Source organism: Pseudophryne corroboree, chromosome 9 (genome assembly GCF_028390025.1).
Source record: "Pseudophryne corroboree isolate aPseCor3 chromosome 9, aPseCor3.hap2, whole genome shotgun sequence".
Taxonomy (NCBI): Eukaryota; Metazoa; Chordata; class Amphibia; order Anura; family Myobatrachidae; genus Pseudophryne; species Pseudophryne corroboree.
Window position 1 is genome coordinate 6,739,470 of NC_086452.1, and position 17,467 is coordinate 6,756,936.

Consider the following 17,467-nt stretch of genomic DNA (forward strand, 5'->3'; position numbering starts at 1 on the left):
GGAGTTGGTAAGCACCAAGGGTTGCAAGAAAAAATCGATGTATTCTGAAAGGTTTGCAGTTACTGACTGGATGCCTGAAACTATCGGACGTCCAGGGGGGTTAGAGGCATTTTTGTGGACTTTGGGCAATAAATAGAGAGCTGGTACCACTGGAGTCGGATTGAAGATGAACTTCTTCTCTGCCTCTTCCAGAACACCCGAACTGCAGAATTTGTCAATAAGAATCTGCAAATTCAAATTTAATTTGTTCGTGGGGTCCGATCTAAGTTTGGCATAGGTGCCCAGATCTTTAACATGTGTTTCCAGTTCTCTAATGTACCAGCTCTTGTCCATCACAACAACCCCCCCACCTTTATCGGCAGGTTTAAGTATCAGTTCGGGATTGTGTTGCTTTTTAGGGCCACCCTCTCCTTATAGGATAGATTGGATTTAAAGCCAACTGGCTTAATTCCTCTCAAATCCTCCTGTACCATCTCACTAAAGGTATCGATGAAATTCCCTTTTACATGGGCCGGAAAAAAAAGGGATTTGGGCCTGAATGGAGTGGAGCTTACTACTTCAGCTGTTCCAAGTTCGCCCATAAACTCCTTTGACAGAAAGAATTTTTTTAAACATAGTTTTCGGACGAACTTGTGTATGTCAACAAAAGCCTCGAATTTGTTAATTGGTCTCGCAGGGGCATATTTAAGGCCCTTCTCTAAGACACTTTCCTCATGTTTGGTCAACACATGGGAACTAATATTGAAGATTTTTACTCCTTTGATGTTATCTACTACGGAGTCATTGGTTCTGGAATTGGTAGATTCCAAACCGATGGGTGTTGGAGTGGTCGTGGTTAAATTACCTATCTTAGACTTCTTTTTCCTAACCCTTTTCTTTTTTGGACGTTTCCTCTTATTCCCACCACCCCTCTTCCCCCTATGAGTTCCATGGTGTATTATCTCAGTCTCCGGGTCCTCACTCCAACATCTAAAAAATGGGAATGATCTCTATCCCGTCTTAATACATCAAACCTATTACCCTGTTGTCTAGGAGTAATATTCACAAAATCATATTCGTCTCACTTTCTGGAGTCATACCTCCATTTACCATCGAACCTCTCTGCAGGGACCTGACCACCTTGTGGTCTGTTTCCCCTCCATTGTTGCTCCTGATACCTTTTCTGATGGTATTACGGGGGTGAAGGGGTCCTTCTCTGTCGTGTATGGAAAGTTTCCCTCCCCCGGTATCCCCGCTCTCTTTCCTCATGTCTATTCGACTGAGATTGATTCTGGTAGTTCTGATTCCCTGTAAAATCTTGGGGCCTCTGAAATGCCTTTTTAGCATTAGAACCTCTTAATCCCTGTACACCCCGTTTGGCGTCCTGTATTATACATGGTTCATCCTTCTCATCCTCTTCAAAATCAATATGTTCATCAGGGCATGCTATTCCTCCCTCTTCAGAGGCCTTTGCCTCTTTCTTATTTCTGATGAATTTCCTGATCTTTCTGTCAACAAGGAGTTTTTCATTCTTCTTAATATTAAGCTCAATTCTATTCTCAAATTCCTTGTAGTCAGCAAGATCACAGAAAGGGGCTATTAGGTCTGTATATTTTTTAATTTCACCCTCCAGCTCCCCAAGTTCCCTCCTCCTTTCATTAATAATAAGATTCATCAGGGCGAATGAGCATTCATTGGTAATTTTGCCCCATTCCTCCCTGAATGAATCAGAGGCTGAAACAAATGATGCCTTTTTGTCAATCTTAAGGCCTTTCGGAATAAGTTCATGCGCAATATATTTTTCCAGAGTAACAGTTTCTCACCATACTTTATTTTCCTTCAGCAAAGTGGTTTCTAGCGTCCTCATTATTTTTCTAAGCTGACATCCAGGAGCTCAATGTGCTCACTCCTCATCCTTAAATAAATTCTCTAACATTGACCTTCTTTGGTCCCGATATTTGAACAAAGTGGCAGCAATATCGCAGAACAGTTGGACAGTAGGATAGAAAGAAAGATTCCAAAACTGTGAAAATTGTCCACCTGTCTCGCGTGTCGCGCCACTACGTCAGAGGGCTGCCTCATGGTTATCACAACCAAAAACAGTGTCTCTCCAAAACACAGTAACAAACAGGAACAAAACAGAAAATGTGGCTGCAGAAACCACCCGGCGCCCAGGTGTGATATTCTAAAACAGCAAAGGACACATTTCCAGTTCCCGGCACGGGCGGCTGCTGGTGTTTAAGAACTTGATTAAGTCACATCGTATTTGAGAGCTAGTTCTTTGGAGAGTAACCTGCATCAATTTTTACTGGAGGGTATTCAGTTTATCCTCACTAACAACTATTTTGTTGTGAAGGGGGAAAACTATGTACAACAAGTCGGCACGGCAATGGGCACCAGGTTCGCTCCAAGCTACGCGAACATCTTCATAGGCAAATGGGAGTCTGATTTTGTGTATACAGGCCACCCATTTGGAGCGAACCTGGTGTCCTGGAAACGCTACATCGACGATGTGCTGTTTATTTGGAGAGGAGATCAGACAGGGCTGAAGACCTGTGAATACCTGAATTCCAACACTCTTAATATAGAGCTTTCATTCACCACTAGCAAAGTCACTGTTCATTTTTTTGGATTTGACCCTCAAAGTAGAAGGAGGGATTCTTTCCACGAGCACATATACGAAGGAGACTGATTCTTTTATGTATATACATGCTGAAAGTTGCCACCATTTTAACTGGCTGGACTCCATTCCATATGGGCAATTAAAAAGAGTTAAAAGGAATTGTTCAGAGGCTGAGGTGTATCATGATCAAGCTCAAGATTTAAAAAGAAGGTTTGAAAGGAGTGGTTACAACACTGTTAAAATTGATGTAGCAATGGAGAAGGTAGAAAAAGTTGATAGGATGGAGTTGTTGGTGGAAAAATATGGGAAACCTTCTAATAAAGAAAGATTTGAGTGGGCATTCATCACCGGCTACAACTCTCAATACAAAGCTCTCGAAAAATCTGTTAGACGAAATTGGAGTGTTCTTAGGAAAGACCCCATTTTGGGGGGACTGTTGCCCAACCGTCCAACATTTATTTATAAAAGGGCTCCCAATTTGAAAACTCTTTTGGAAAATAGCTAAGTACCCCCCAAAAAGAGGGAGGGAAGGATCTTAACCCAGGGCTTCCACCGGTGTGGCATGTGCATTTGCTGCCGGGAGGTACCCAATGATGGGACAAAGAAATTGGACTCCCTGTGTTAATGGGAAAACTGTTAAAATTAGGGATTTTATCACTTGCAACATAAAGAATGTTGTTTATTTTATTGAATGCAAGTGCAACCTGTTTTATATTGGTCGGACCACTAGACCACTTAAAACTCGCCTTGGCGAACATTGCAGGAACATCAGGAAAAGTCTGGAGTCCCATGCTTTATCTAACCATTTTAGGGTGCATCATAATAGCTCCAGAAGGGGGATAGCGAGGTTTGGGGCTATTAAAGTGGTGAAATGTGGACCACGGCAGCAAAATGTCAATACACTTTTAGCCAAGAGCGAGATGAACTTTATATATGAACTGAACACACTGCACCCTATAGGTTTAAATAATGACTTTGAATTCAAATGGTTTATATAAGAAAATGTTTTTTAAATAAATTTCTTATTGTATGATTTAGCACTTGTTTTTTATTCTCTACAGATTTTAAAACGATTATACAATCAATTATACTTTATGGACTGGAAAAAGTTTTGGATCTATTCCCTGCATCACTCTGTGTACTAATAACACGCAGCCTGTTTGTGTTACATGTTACGTCACGGCGGCGTTTGGTTAGCTGGTAAAAGCGCCACCAACGAGAGATCGTTCCAGACACCCAGTTGCTATGGCAACTTGAGTGTGGACGGCAGCTCAGGGGATGACGCTCTGATGCGCCGGGTTGCCGTGACGACATGTACACGGACTCGCGAGCGGAAGTGACGGACTTACATTTCTGGTAACCATGGCAACCCGATGGCGTGTTCATGCCAGAAGGGTTGTATAGTAACGGAGCGGCGTCCCTTGTGATTGGATAATGGGGACGTTAAATATCCAGGAAGAAGATGGTAGATGGTATCCAGCCTTGAAAAAGACTCCGGAAAGGAGTTGAAACGCGTCGGACCTTTGGCATCCGTGGTCTGTGTCCAGTGGGAGTCTTTGCTGATTCAAGAACCAGGGACATTTCCAGTTCCCGGCCCGGGCGGCTGCTGGTGTTTAAGAACTTGATTGAGAACTTTTTGTGGGTTCTCTTTCACTCTGGTAATTGTTTCATTTATTCCCCTTGTGGCCCACACGCATGGATATTCTATACATAATTTTTTGTGATTTTATCCTGTTTATTGTCTATATGTGTGTTTTATTAAATGACTGTATTACACATGTGGCCTTCCTCTCCCCTCTGTTTCATACAGTGTCGGACTGGAGCATGAAGGGCCCACCGGGGGTATGCGGTGGTAGGGGCCCATGATTAGAGGTGTAGCCAGCCTCCAAAGTGGGTGTGGCCAGCCACCACTGAAGTTTGGCTAACCATTATAGAATACCTGGTCTGGACTCCTTGATAATTTATACAATAATTAATGCTAGTGCATGCATGATAATGTGCCAGATTAATGACAGCAATGCACTGTAGAGAAGAGAATCAGGGCCGAAACTAGGGTTCCTGTCACCCGGGGCAAGGCATTAATGCGCCCCCCCCCCCCCCGCAACCGCCCCGTAAAATGATTATGTGTACACGTAATAAATATATATATATATACCCACACATACACAGTGTGTGTATATGTATATATGTATCTATATATATATATATATATATACAAACGAATATAGAAAACCACAGCACTCGCCACCCCAGAAGCGGGGTGCAGTGTCTGCACTCACCACTCATAGGGTGGGGTGCATGCAGCCCACCCATGGCCACCTACCCAAATACATACAAAATAGAGAATTCAGCACTCACCATGGCAAGCTCACTTGTCCTCACTACATCAATAAATAAATTATGGGGGTTTAGTTGGTAAATTGGCCAATGCACGGAAGCCTGCATACCGATTTTCAAGGTACCCCACCTTCATGCAGGTCCTACACTATCACAAAGCCTAAAGAATTAAAACCTGGCAACTGTATCATATATAATATAACTGCAAATATGCCCACTAGGTTTAATGTATGCCTGCCACATATCTAGTGGCTTTTAAAAGGCATACTAGTCACCTGACACAGCCGATAAATTACTAAGGAGCAGCTGACACAGGTTTAGAACAATTAAGATTACACAGTGTTAGGGTCTCCTGCCCTGTGCTGCCACGTCGTCATGGCAACTGGGAGACAAGTGCTAGCGGAGTAACCTGAGCGCAGCTGATACTCCGGTTCGGGTCTTTTGCTGTGCAGTGGTTACAGGCTCTGTGCACGGCAGGGGATCCGGTGCTGGTTTTTGTGCTCACAGTCTGTGAGGTCTGAGTGGAGCGTGGACAGCACCTGCTATATAAGGCCTCTTCTCAGGTTAAGCAGATGCTGCTGAATCTTTGTTGGTTAGTCAGTTCCTGAAAGTTAGCCAGTACTGTGTAGCTTTGTATTTGTTGTTGCTTACTGCAAATAGGCCTGGGGATTTGGTACTACACTCTGCCAATCCAGACCTAGCAGTAAGACTGGAGTCAGTCGTTTAACTTGCTGGGGTTCTTTTGCTACTCTGTGAACCTAGCAAGTTTGCGGCTGTATTCTCAGACTTGCCTGCCTAAATCCTGTCTCACTGTGCAAGGTGTTCAGGTGTCAGTTTAGTGGCAGTAAACTGAACCTGTGCACTGCAAGTGAGGATTAGGATTGTGGAGACTCTCCTTGTGTCTATCATTCCATCTCTGACCAAGGAGTTTACTGCCACACCCGTTGGTAACCCTTTAGGGTTTTGCTGTTGCCCTTAGCAACAGCATTTCGGGTTCTCTACGTATTAAAACACAACATCTTGCTTTTTCCATCTGAGCATTACTAATACTAGGGAGACACCCAGTTTCTTAGCCTCTGGGCTTCTCTGTTCACTTTGTGTTTATTTTGTTACCCTATCACCTTCTGTGTACGTAATGTCATATTCCCCAGTCTGTCTGTGAGTTCATTTGTTTTGCATCCCTATCCGTTCAGACACCAGTACATTCCTGCAGGCACTGGTGTGCATAACAGTTCAAACACCAGTACATTCCTGCAGGCACTGGTGTGCATAACAGTTCAGACACCAGTACATTCCTGCAGGCACTGGTGTGCATAACATATTCAGCAGCCTAATACTCCTGTTGAAATTTTGTGGGAATATGGAGCATACCCCTCAAAATACGTTGCAACAGGTGGTCGATCAGGTGCAGGTCCTGACTCGACAATTTAATGATTTGTCCATTAAAATGCACACCTCCCAGGCCGCTGGCGGAGCTCCCGCAGCAGCAGCACCTTCAGGGGTTAAGGAGCCGAAAGTAAATCTCCCGGATCGTTTTTCTGGAGATCGCTCGCAGTTCTTTTGTTTCAAGGAGAGCTGCAAGCTATACTTCCGGCTTAGGCCTCAGTCTTCTGGGTCGGAGATTCAGCGGGTGGGCATAGTGATTTCCTTGCTACAAGGAGACCCACAGGTCTGGGCATATGGGTTGCAGCCTGACTGTCCGTCGCTTAAAAGTGTTGATGCTTTTTTTACGGCACTGGGCATGTTGTATGATGACCCTGACAAGACGGCCTCAGCCGAGGCTCAGATTTCGATCCTTAAGCAAGGGCGAAGGCCAGTTGAGGTTTACTGTACGGAGTTTCGGAGGTTGGCCCATGATACCCAGTGGAATGACCCAGCCCTGAGACACCAGTACCGAAGAGGTCTTTCTAACCAGATAAAAGACAAACTGGTACAATATCCCTTGCCTGATAGCTTGGATCAGCTCATGCAGTTATCCATCCGGGTGGATAGATGGCTGAGAGCGTAGGCTTGAAAGGGAGACCGAGGTTTCCTTCTTTCCCAAGGGAACCTCAGACTCTGAGGAATTTTCCGAGGTGCCTATGCAGATTGGGGCTACCCGCCTCTCCTCGCGTGAGAAGACGCGGAGGAGACAGCAGGGGTTGTGTTTGTACTGTGGGAATAAAGGGCATGTGGTAGTATCATGCCCAGAAAAGCCGGAAAACTTCAGGGCCTGAGGGTGATGGGAAATATCCTGTCAGGCCAGAAGTCAGAATTTCCCAAGAAGACTTTTATCATTCCGGTGACCTTGAAGATCCTCGGTCAAACTGTCAAGACTGAGGCCTTTGTGGACAGTGGGGCCGACGGGGTTTTTATGGACCGCCAATTCGCCCTGAAACACTCTGTTCCCTTAGTACCCTTGGCATCGGAAATTGAGATTTGTGGGTTAAACGGGGAACCATTATCCCAAGGTAAAATTACCTCTTGCACTAGCCAGATTTCTTTGTTTATTGGAGCCACACACTCTGAAAAATTGTCCTTTTATGTGACTGTCTGTACTTTTGCCCCATTAGTGTTGGGGTTACCCTGGTTAAGGGCCCACAATCCTCAATTTGACTGGGTCTCTGGGGAGATTCTTAGTTGGGGTACTGATTGTTTCAGGAGTTGCTTGAGCCTTCCAGTCAGGCTCTCGCAGCTAAATTTGCCAGGATTGCCAGGGTGTTATGCAGATTTTGCGGACGTGTTCTCCAAGAAAGTTGCAGAGGTACTACCTCCCCATCGTCCCTATGACTGTGCCATTGATTTGTTGCCAAATGCTAAGCTTCCCAAGAGCAGGTTGTACTCCCTGTCACGTCCTGAGACTCAGGCTATGGCAGAGTACATTCAGGAGAACTTGGCTAAGGGATTTATCAGACCTTCACAGTCTCCAGTTGGGTCGGGGTTCTTCTTCGTGGGTAAAAAGGACGGTTCGTTGCGACCCTGCATCGACTTCAGGGAATTGAACCGTATCACGATTAAAAACTCATACCCACTGCCTCTCATTTCGGTCATGTTTGACCAGCTTCGTACTGCCACCATTTTTTCTAAGATTGACCTACGCGGTGCGTACAATCTAATCCGAATAAGAGAGGGGGATGAATGGAAGACTGCCTTTAATACCCACTCAGGGCATTATGAATATTTGGTGATGCCTTTTGGGCTCTGTAATGCCCCGGCAGTCTTCCAGGATTTCATGAATGATGTACTCAGGGAATATTTGGATAGATTCTTAGTTGTATACTTAGATGACATCCTAATCTTCTCCCATTCCCTGGAGGAACATCGGAAGCATGTAAGCTTAGTCCTCCAGAAACTCAGAGACCACCGGCTTGGGGCGAAGCTGGAGAAGTTCGAATTTGAAGTTCAGCAAATCGCATTTCTAGGATATATTATCTCCCCAGAAGGTTTCCAAATGGAGGGTTCCAAGGTACAGGCAGTCCTGGATTGGGTGCAGCCCACTAGTTTGAAGGCGCTTCAGCGTTTCCTGGGCTTTGCGAATTTTTATAGACGATTTATCGCTGGATTTTCGTCTATAGTGGCGCCCTTGGTGGCACTCACTAAGAAAGGGGCGGATGTTGCTCACTGGTCTTGTGAGGCTAAAGCGGCTTTTGCCCGTCTCAAAAGGGCATTTGTATCGGCCAAGGTGCTGCGACACCCAGATCCAGAGCGTCCTTTTGTGGTGGAGGTGGATGCCTCTGAGATGGGTATTGGGGCAGTGCTCTCTCAGATGGGAGTGTCTGATAATCGCCTTCATCCCTGTGCTTACTTTTCCCGTAAATTTTCGCCTGCCGAGATGAATTATGACGTGGGTAACCGGGAATTGTTGGCTATTAAGGATGCACTCGAGGAGTGGAGACACTGGCTTGAGGGGGCTAAGTTTGTGGTCTCAATTCTCACCGACCATAAGAATCTGGCATATTTAGAGTCAGCGAAGCGTCTCAATGCCAGGCAGGCACGATGGCCTTTGTTTTTTGCTCGCTTTAATTTTTTTATAACATATCGCCCTGGGTCAAAAAACATCAAGGCTGATGCGCTCTCGCAGAGTTTTGCTCCAATCCAGGAGACCACCGAGGAGCCGTTGCCCATTGTGTCCCCATCATGTATTAAAGTGGGCATTACCCAGGACCTCTTATCATTAGTCCTTAGAGCACAGGAGCAGGCTCCTCCAGACCTTCCGGTAGGTCTTTTGTTTGTGCCTCCTAAATTAAGACAGCGAGTGTTCCTGGAATTCCATGCCAAGAAGTCGGCAGGTCACCCGGGTATTGCCAGAACTCGGGAGTTGCTATCTAGGGCGGTGTGGTGGCCCTCGGTGGTTAAGGATGTGGATTAGTGGGTTCGGGTATGTGACATCTGTGCCCGAAATAAGACTCCTAGAGGGGTTCCTGTTGGCCCATTACATCCACTCTCTATCCCATCTAAGCCATGGACCCACATTTCAATGGATTTTGTGGTGGACTTGCCCAAATCCTCGGGGATGACAGCCATCTGGGTTGTCGTTGACAGGTTTTCGAAGATGGCGCACTTCGTTCCACTGGTTGGGCTGCCATCGGCCAGACGCCTGTCTGAATTATTTATGCTGCATGTTGTGCGTCTCCATGGGTTGCCACTTGATGTGGTCTCTGACCGCGGATCCCAGTTTGTGGCCAAATTCTGGAGGGCATTTTGTTCCGATCTCCAGATTTCTGTCAGCTCGTCGTCAGGCTACCATCCGCAGTCTAATGGGCAGACTGAAAGGGTGAACCAGTCCTTGGAGCAGTTCCTCAGGTGTTATGTCTCCAAGTGTCAGACTGACTGGGTTGCTCATCTGTCCATGGCGGAGTTTGCCTATAACAACGCGGCTCACTCTGCTACAGGGATCTCTCCCTTCCTTTGTGTGTATGGGCATCATCCTAAGGCCAATTCTTTTGACCCCCTGGACTCCACGCCTGGTGGTTCCTCTGTGGTTTCGGTCCTTAGAGGTATTTGGAGGAAAGTGAAGAAAGCCCTTGTGTCTGTGTCATTAGTGACCAAAAGGGTTTTTGATAAGCGGAAAAGACCCTGCAGCTTCAAATTAGGAGTCTTCGTCTGGTTGTCTACCAAGAATTTGAAGTTGAGACAGCCATCTCATAAGTTAGGCCCCCGGTTCATCGGCCCTTATAAGATCACCAGGGTTATCAATCCGGTGGCATTTCAGTTAGATCTGCCCCGTTCTTTGGGTATCAATAAAACATTTCATTGTTCCCTTTTAAAACGGGCGATTAGTAGTAATCCTTCTTCCAGTGGAAGACCTTCCCCTCTTCTGATACGTGGCCAGAGGGAGTTTGTTGTTGAAAGGATTCTTGACTCCAAGATGGTTCGGGGTCGGCTGTCATTTTTGGTGCACTGGAAGGGGTATGGCCCGGAGGAGCGGTCGTGGGTGCGCAGTTGTGATCTTCATGCCCCCAGACTGATACGCTCTTTCTTCTCGCAGTTCCCCGATAAACCCGGTGGTAGGGGTTCTTTGACCCCTCGTCAGAGGGGGGGTACTGTTAGGGTCTCCTGCCCTGTGCTGCCACGTCGTCATGGCAACCGGGAGACAAGTGCTAGCGGAGTAACCTGAGCGCAGCTGATACTCCGGTTCGGGTCTTTTGCTGTGCAGTGGTTACAGGCTCTGTGCACGGCAGGGGATCCGGTGCTGGTTTTTGTGCTCACAGTCTGTGAGGTCTGAGTGGGGCGTGGACAGCACCTGCTATATAAGGCCTCTTCTCAGGTTAAGCAGATGCTGCTGAATCTTTGTTGGTTAGTCAGTTCCTGAAAGTTAGCCAGTACTGTGTAGCTTTGTATTTGTTGTTGCTTACTGCAAATAGGCCTGGGGATTTGGTACTACACTCTGCCAATCCAGACCTAGCAGTAAGACTGGAGTCAATCGTTTAACTTGCTGGGGTTCTTTTGCTACTCTGTGAACTTAGCAAGTTTGCGGCTGTATTCTCAGACTTGCCTGCCTAAATCCTGTCGCAAGGTGTTCAGGTGTCAGTTTAGTGGCAGTAAGCTGAACCTGTGCACTGCAAGTGAGGATTAGGATTGTGGAGACTCTCCTTGTGTCTATCACTCCATCTCTGACCAAGGAGTTTACTGCCACACCCGTTGGTAACCCTTTAGGGTTTTGCTGTTGCCCTTAGCAACAGCATTTCGGGTTCTCTAAGTATTAAAACACAACATCTTGCTTTTTCCATCTGAGCATTACTAATACTAGGGAGACACCCAGTTTCTTAGCCTCTGGGCTTCTCTGTTCACTTTGTGTTTATTTTGTTACCCTATCACCTTCTGTGTACGTAATGTCATATTCCCCAGTCTGTCTGTGAGTTCATTTGTTTTGCATCCCTATCCGTTCAGACACCAGTACATTCCTGCAGGCACTGGTGTGCATAACAGTTCAAACACCAGTACATTCCTGCAGGCACTGGTGTGCATAACAGTTCAGACACCAGTACATTCCTGCAGGCACTGGTGTGCATAACACACAGGGGTGCATGAAAAGGCCTGTGACCATGGTTAATAAGAGTTAACCAAAGATTAACCCCATAATATACAAACAAATATAGAAAACCACAGCACTCGCCACCCCAGAAGCGGGGTGCAGTGTCTGCACTCACCACTCATAGGGTGGGGTGCATGCAGCCCATGGCCACCTACCCAAATACATACAAAATAGAGAATTCAGCACTCACCATAGCAAGCTCACTTGTCCTCACTACATCAATAAATAAATGATGGGGGTTTAGTTGGTGAATTGGCCAATGCACGGAAGCCTGCATACCGATTTTCAAGGTACCCCACCTTCATGCAGGTCCTACACTATCACAAAGCCTAAAGAATTAAAACCTGGCAACTGTATCATATATAATATAACTGCAAATATGCCCACTAGGTTTAATGTATGCCTGCCACATATCTAGTGGCTTTTAAAAGGCATACTAGTCACCTGACACAGCTGATAAATTACTAAGGAGCAGCTGACACAGGTTTAGAACAATTAAGATTACACAGGGGTGCTTTGTGATAGTGTAGGACCTGCATGAAGGTGGGGTACCTTGAAAATCGGTATGCAGGCTTCCGTGCATTGGCCAATTCACCAACTAAACCCCCATCATTTATTTATTGATGTAGTGAGGACAAGTGAGTTTGCTATGGTGAGTGCTGAATTCTCTATTTTGTATATGTATATATATATATATAGATATATATATATATAGATATATATATAAAACATAAAACAGAGGAGTGAAAGCAGCACTCCAAAACTGATAGAATACAAAGGCATGAAATGACCGGTGCACTCCCCGGGTAACCAAACGGTGACCAGACATGTACTATAGCAGTTGGCGGCATTCACGGCTCCATTAAAAGGATGACACAGACGCAGTCTTAGTAGTCAATGTTTCAATGTTAAAAAAGTCCTGATGAAAATGTTACTCTTTTAACACTGAAACGTTGACTACTAAGACTGCGTCTGTGTCATCCTTTTAATGGAGCTGTGCCGCCAACTGCTATAATATATATATATATGTATATATATATATTTATATATATATATATATATTTATTGTTTCCAATTGCCCGGCACTCCTACGGATAACAAGATTACTTGCTGGGGTGCCCTCTTAAGCTTACGCAAGCTAATTGTAGAAGAGGTAATGAAGCGCCACTCACCACACTTGCGATCAACTTGAATAAAAGTCCCTTATTTGAATCCTACATTTCGGGGCACAACCCCCATCGTCAAGGACAACATAGTGGTGTCCCTGATGACGGGGGTTGTGCCCCAAAATGTAGGATTCAAATAAAGGAATTGAATTCAAGTTGATTACAAGTGTGGTGAGGGCCGCTTCGTTACCTCTTCTCTCTCTCTATATAAACAAAGCTATGAACCGGTACTCCCCTGTTAATATGTAGATGCCAGGGTGCCCTCCGCAATGGTGAGTTATATAAGGAAGAAAGCAGCGGCACTCCCAGTGGTCTTTGTAAAAAAATGTGTAATTATTCAAGCATGAAGTACAAATTCAAGCGTATATCACATCTTATGCTGTATAGCCACCCTATATATATATATATAGCCACCCTATGCAGCATAAGATGTGATATACGCTTGAATTTGTACTTCATTCTTGAATAATGACTAAAGAAGTTTACAAAGACAACTGGGAGTGCCGCTGCTTTCTTCCTGGCTCTGGCTGCTACTATTATTCCCTACCCCTCCCTACCTCCCCACCACCTTTTCTTTCAGTGTACAGTAGTTGCAGGCTTAGCTATCGCAGCAGAGCCGCTGCCAGCACGCACCTTCTTTTATAGTTTTGGGTGCACGTTCAAACTTCACTCCCGGCCGCCTGACTCCTGTATCCAACCTCGTCTCTCTCCCTCTGTGGACATGACGTCACACGCACGCTGCGGCATCTGAAACCAGGAAGCGCTGAGAGCGTCTGGAGACTAGACGCTACAAGTACCCTATCAGCTACTGCTTTTTCCAGGCAGCGGGAGGCGGCTGTAGCACCGCACAGTTTAGCACCAGAAGCGGACTTCCTAGCGCCCCCTACAGTCCAGCGCCTGGGGCACGTGACCCCCTAGCACCCCCCCCCCCCCCCCCTATTTACGGCTGTGAGAGAATGCATCATAATCCTGTGCAGTATAAGGTAACATATGTATAATATATCATTCAAGTGCACAGTCTAGAACCTGATCCCTAGAGGAGGAGGGCCCACCGGTGGTTTCCCCTGTACCCCTGTGGGTCAGTCCGAGCCTGCTTTCACATGCTGCTCTGCTAAGGGAATCTGCTAAGAGGAGGAGTTGTGAAGTTTGAGGATTGGACGTCCTTTTCTAACTGAAGGGTTGTATATATATATATATATATATATATATATATATATATATATATATATATACATACATGTACATGTGTCCTTTGCTGTTTTAGAACATCACACCTGGGCGCCGGGTGGTTTCTGCAGCCACATTTTCTGTTTTGTACCTGGATAAATAAATATACTTGTACTGCAGAAAAAACCTTTGGGTCACCTAACAACGCACGTGTAAAAGGAATCCACTCCGTCTGACGGGTACATTCAGTGCAATTCAGTAACTCAGCACAATGTAAGCCGGGGTCTAAAGTGTCTTCTCAGGGGCCCTTTCACATGTAAAATGCTCCACATATCAGTGTCAGTGTGTTATACGCAGGACGCTGCAAAATATTCACTAATATAGTTGTGACAAAACTGTGTCCTGCAATGGCTGCAGGTGTAGGGGGTCATTCAGAGGTGGACGTAGATCCAGCTTCCCGCAGGCAGATCTGGGTCCATCTACTCACATGGTGGGGGCTGCCCAGGGATGTGGTATGCATTACTGGGAGCCGGGATCGCGGCGCTCAGCATCCCGATGCCGGGGGGGGGAGCGCAACAAGCCCCTTGCGGGCTCATGAGTGGGAATAGTCCCTGTTTGTCGGCATGCCGACCGTTAGGATAGTGAGGGGGCGGGATGTAAATGGAGGTGTTGTGACTGCTGGACTCCTGACCGCTGGTCACATAACTACATCCCCTGCCCAGCATGTGTGTGACGCCGCCTCGTGATGCGCCAATATATTTGTGGACGCATCGATTTGAGGTTGACCCCGGTCTGCGCAGCCTGGAGCCATTTTTTTCTGTGACATCATGCAACCGCCCCAAAAATGGCCCGGAAATGCCTGCATTGTCTGGACCGCGCCACCAAAATGCCGCTGTGATGCCCCGATGGCTGCCACTGTCAATCACTTGCAGCACAATGCAACCGCATGGTGAAGGGTCACGCACACACGCACTAAGTGCGCAGGCCTGATGGACGCGGCTGCTGCGTAAAGACATGCGCTGTGTCTGGGTCTGAATAGGCCCCTTAGTACATCACAATTGTAATGTCAGTAATGTTATGTGACAATACACTTACATAGGCCTGTAGGTCCATGGAACTGTATATGGTGTTTCTGGCTCACTTACCAGCCTCCTGTGTGCCTGCCACCAGTCACCGCCCCTTTGGTGGAGCCGTACACCGTGGCGCACACTTACCACCCTCCTGTGTGCCTGCCACCAGTCGCCGCCCCTTTGGTGGAGCCGTACACCGTGGCGCACACTTACCAGCCTCCTGTGTGCCTGCCACCAGTCGCCGCCCCTTTGGTGGAGCCGTACACCGTGGCGCACACTTACCACCCTCCTGTGTGCCTGCCACCAGTCGCCGCCCCTTTGGTGGAGCCGTACACTGTGGCGCACACTTACCACCCTCCTGTGTGCCTGCCACCAGTCGCCGCCCCTTTGGTGGAGCCGTACACCGTGGCGCACACTTACCACCCTCCTGTGTGCCTGCCACCAGTCGCCGCCCCTTTGGTGGAGCCGTACACCGTGGCGCACACTTACCAGCCTCCTGTGTGCCTGCCACCAGTCGCCGCCCCTTTGGTGGAGCCGTACACCGTGGCGCACACTTACCACCCTCCTGTGTGCCTGCCACCAGTCGCCGCCCCTTTGGTGGAGCCGTACACTGTGGCGCACACTTACCACCCTCCTGTGTGCCTGCCACCAGTCGCCGCCCCTTTTGGTGGAGCCGTACACCGTGGCGCACACTTACCACCCTCCTGTGTGCCTGCCACCAGTCGCCGCCCCTTTGGTGGAGCCGTACACCGTGGCGCACACTTACCAGCCTCCTGTGTGCCTGCCACCAGTCGCCGCCCCTTTGGTGGAGCCGTACACCGTGGCGCACACTTACCACCCTCCTGTGTGCCTGCCACCAGTCGCCGCCCCTTTGGTGGAGCCGTACACTGTGGCGCACACTTACCACCCTCCTGTGTGCCTGCCACCAGTCGCCGCCCCTTTGGTGGAGCCGTACACTGTGGCGCACACTTACCACCCTCCTGTGTGCCTGCCACCAGTCGCCGCCCCTTTGGTGGAGCCGTACACCGTGGTGCACACTTACCAGCCTCCTGTGTGCCTGCCACTAGTCGCCGCCCCTTTGGTGGAGCCGTACACTGTGGCGCACACTTACCACCCTCCTGTGTGCCTGCCACCAGTCGCCGCCCCTTTGGTGGAGCCGTACACCGTGGTGCACACTTACCAGCCTCCTGTGTGCCTGCCACTAGTCGCCGCCCCTTTGGTGGAGCCGTACACCGTGGCGCACACTTACCACCCTCCTGTGTGCCTGCCACCAGTCGCCGCCCCTTTGGTGGAGCCGTACACCGTGGCACACACTTACCAGCCTCCTGTGTGCCTGCCACCAGCCGCCACCCCTTTGGTGGAGCCGTATACCGTGGCGCACACTTACCACCCTCCTGTGTGCTTGCCACCAGTCCAGCCACCGCCCCTTTGGTGGAGCCGTACACCGTGGCGCAGCAGCCGAGGTAAAAGAAATGTCAACATTCAGTGATGTTTGAAAGTTAGATGTATTATTAAACATTAAATAACGCACTTTGTACAGTATAAATCCCTCCTTACACAATGCGCTGACGGCCTTGCCAGCACAAACACTGATGTTGGGTGTAGCCCGCACACAGCACATAAACAGATGACCCGTACTCACTGCGCTCTGCCAAGTTGGCACGCAGTCATACATTGCTGGCGATAACACTCACAGGAAACGTTTAACCTCTTCAGGGATCTGGCCACAGAATGTACAAAGCAAACAGTTATGTGCACCGGTAAATGCAGGTTTAAAAAAACTTTTAAAACAATATTTTTACAACACGGGCGATTTGTTTTCCGCTATGGTTACAGGTAAAATACTGTACATTATATTGTAAAACTAACACAATAGGGGTAACAATATTTTGACTGTAAAGAGGTTAATAAATGAGCAGTTGACACTGATTTAGTTTGTTACAGATAAAAGGGGATTTTTTTGTGTGTACTCACCAGGACGAGGCGCGGCGCTGGACGGTCTGTGTCCACTACATATACTCATGGAGGGTGCATAACACGAGACCGGCGACTGGGATCCCGGAGGTTAGCATCCCTACACCGTGATCCTGGCCGCAGAATACCGGCGGGGGCGAGTGCAGCATGCCGCTAGCGTGCATGGTGGCGAGGATCTATTCCCACGAGTGCAGACCGCTGGGGTAGTGAGGGGGCGGGATGTAGGGGAAGGTGTTGTGACCGGCGGGATCACATAACTGTAACCCCTCCTCGGAGCACCTCCGGAGGAATAATCTGTTTAAGCTCCTCCTCAATGGCAGTGTAGTGTGCTGCTGCTGCTGCGCGTCCTCCCCAGTCCTGCGACACTCGCGGATCTCCTCGGCCATCTTGTGTTTCAGGACCCTCTTGATGTCACCAAACCTTTTCTTTACATTTTTGAGGTCCCGACGGCAGGAGCTGACTGCGTCCAGGATTGTCCACATCACCTTCCTCCTTGGCCCAGGTGTCTTGTGCTCCTGGGCACCCAGCAGGCGTGGCAATACCGGCAGCATGGCATGGACCAGGGTGCAGTTCTCATCATATGAGAATCAGACATTGCAGCAGATGCAGGTGCTGCAGCCTCTCTTCCTCCTCGTCG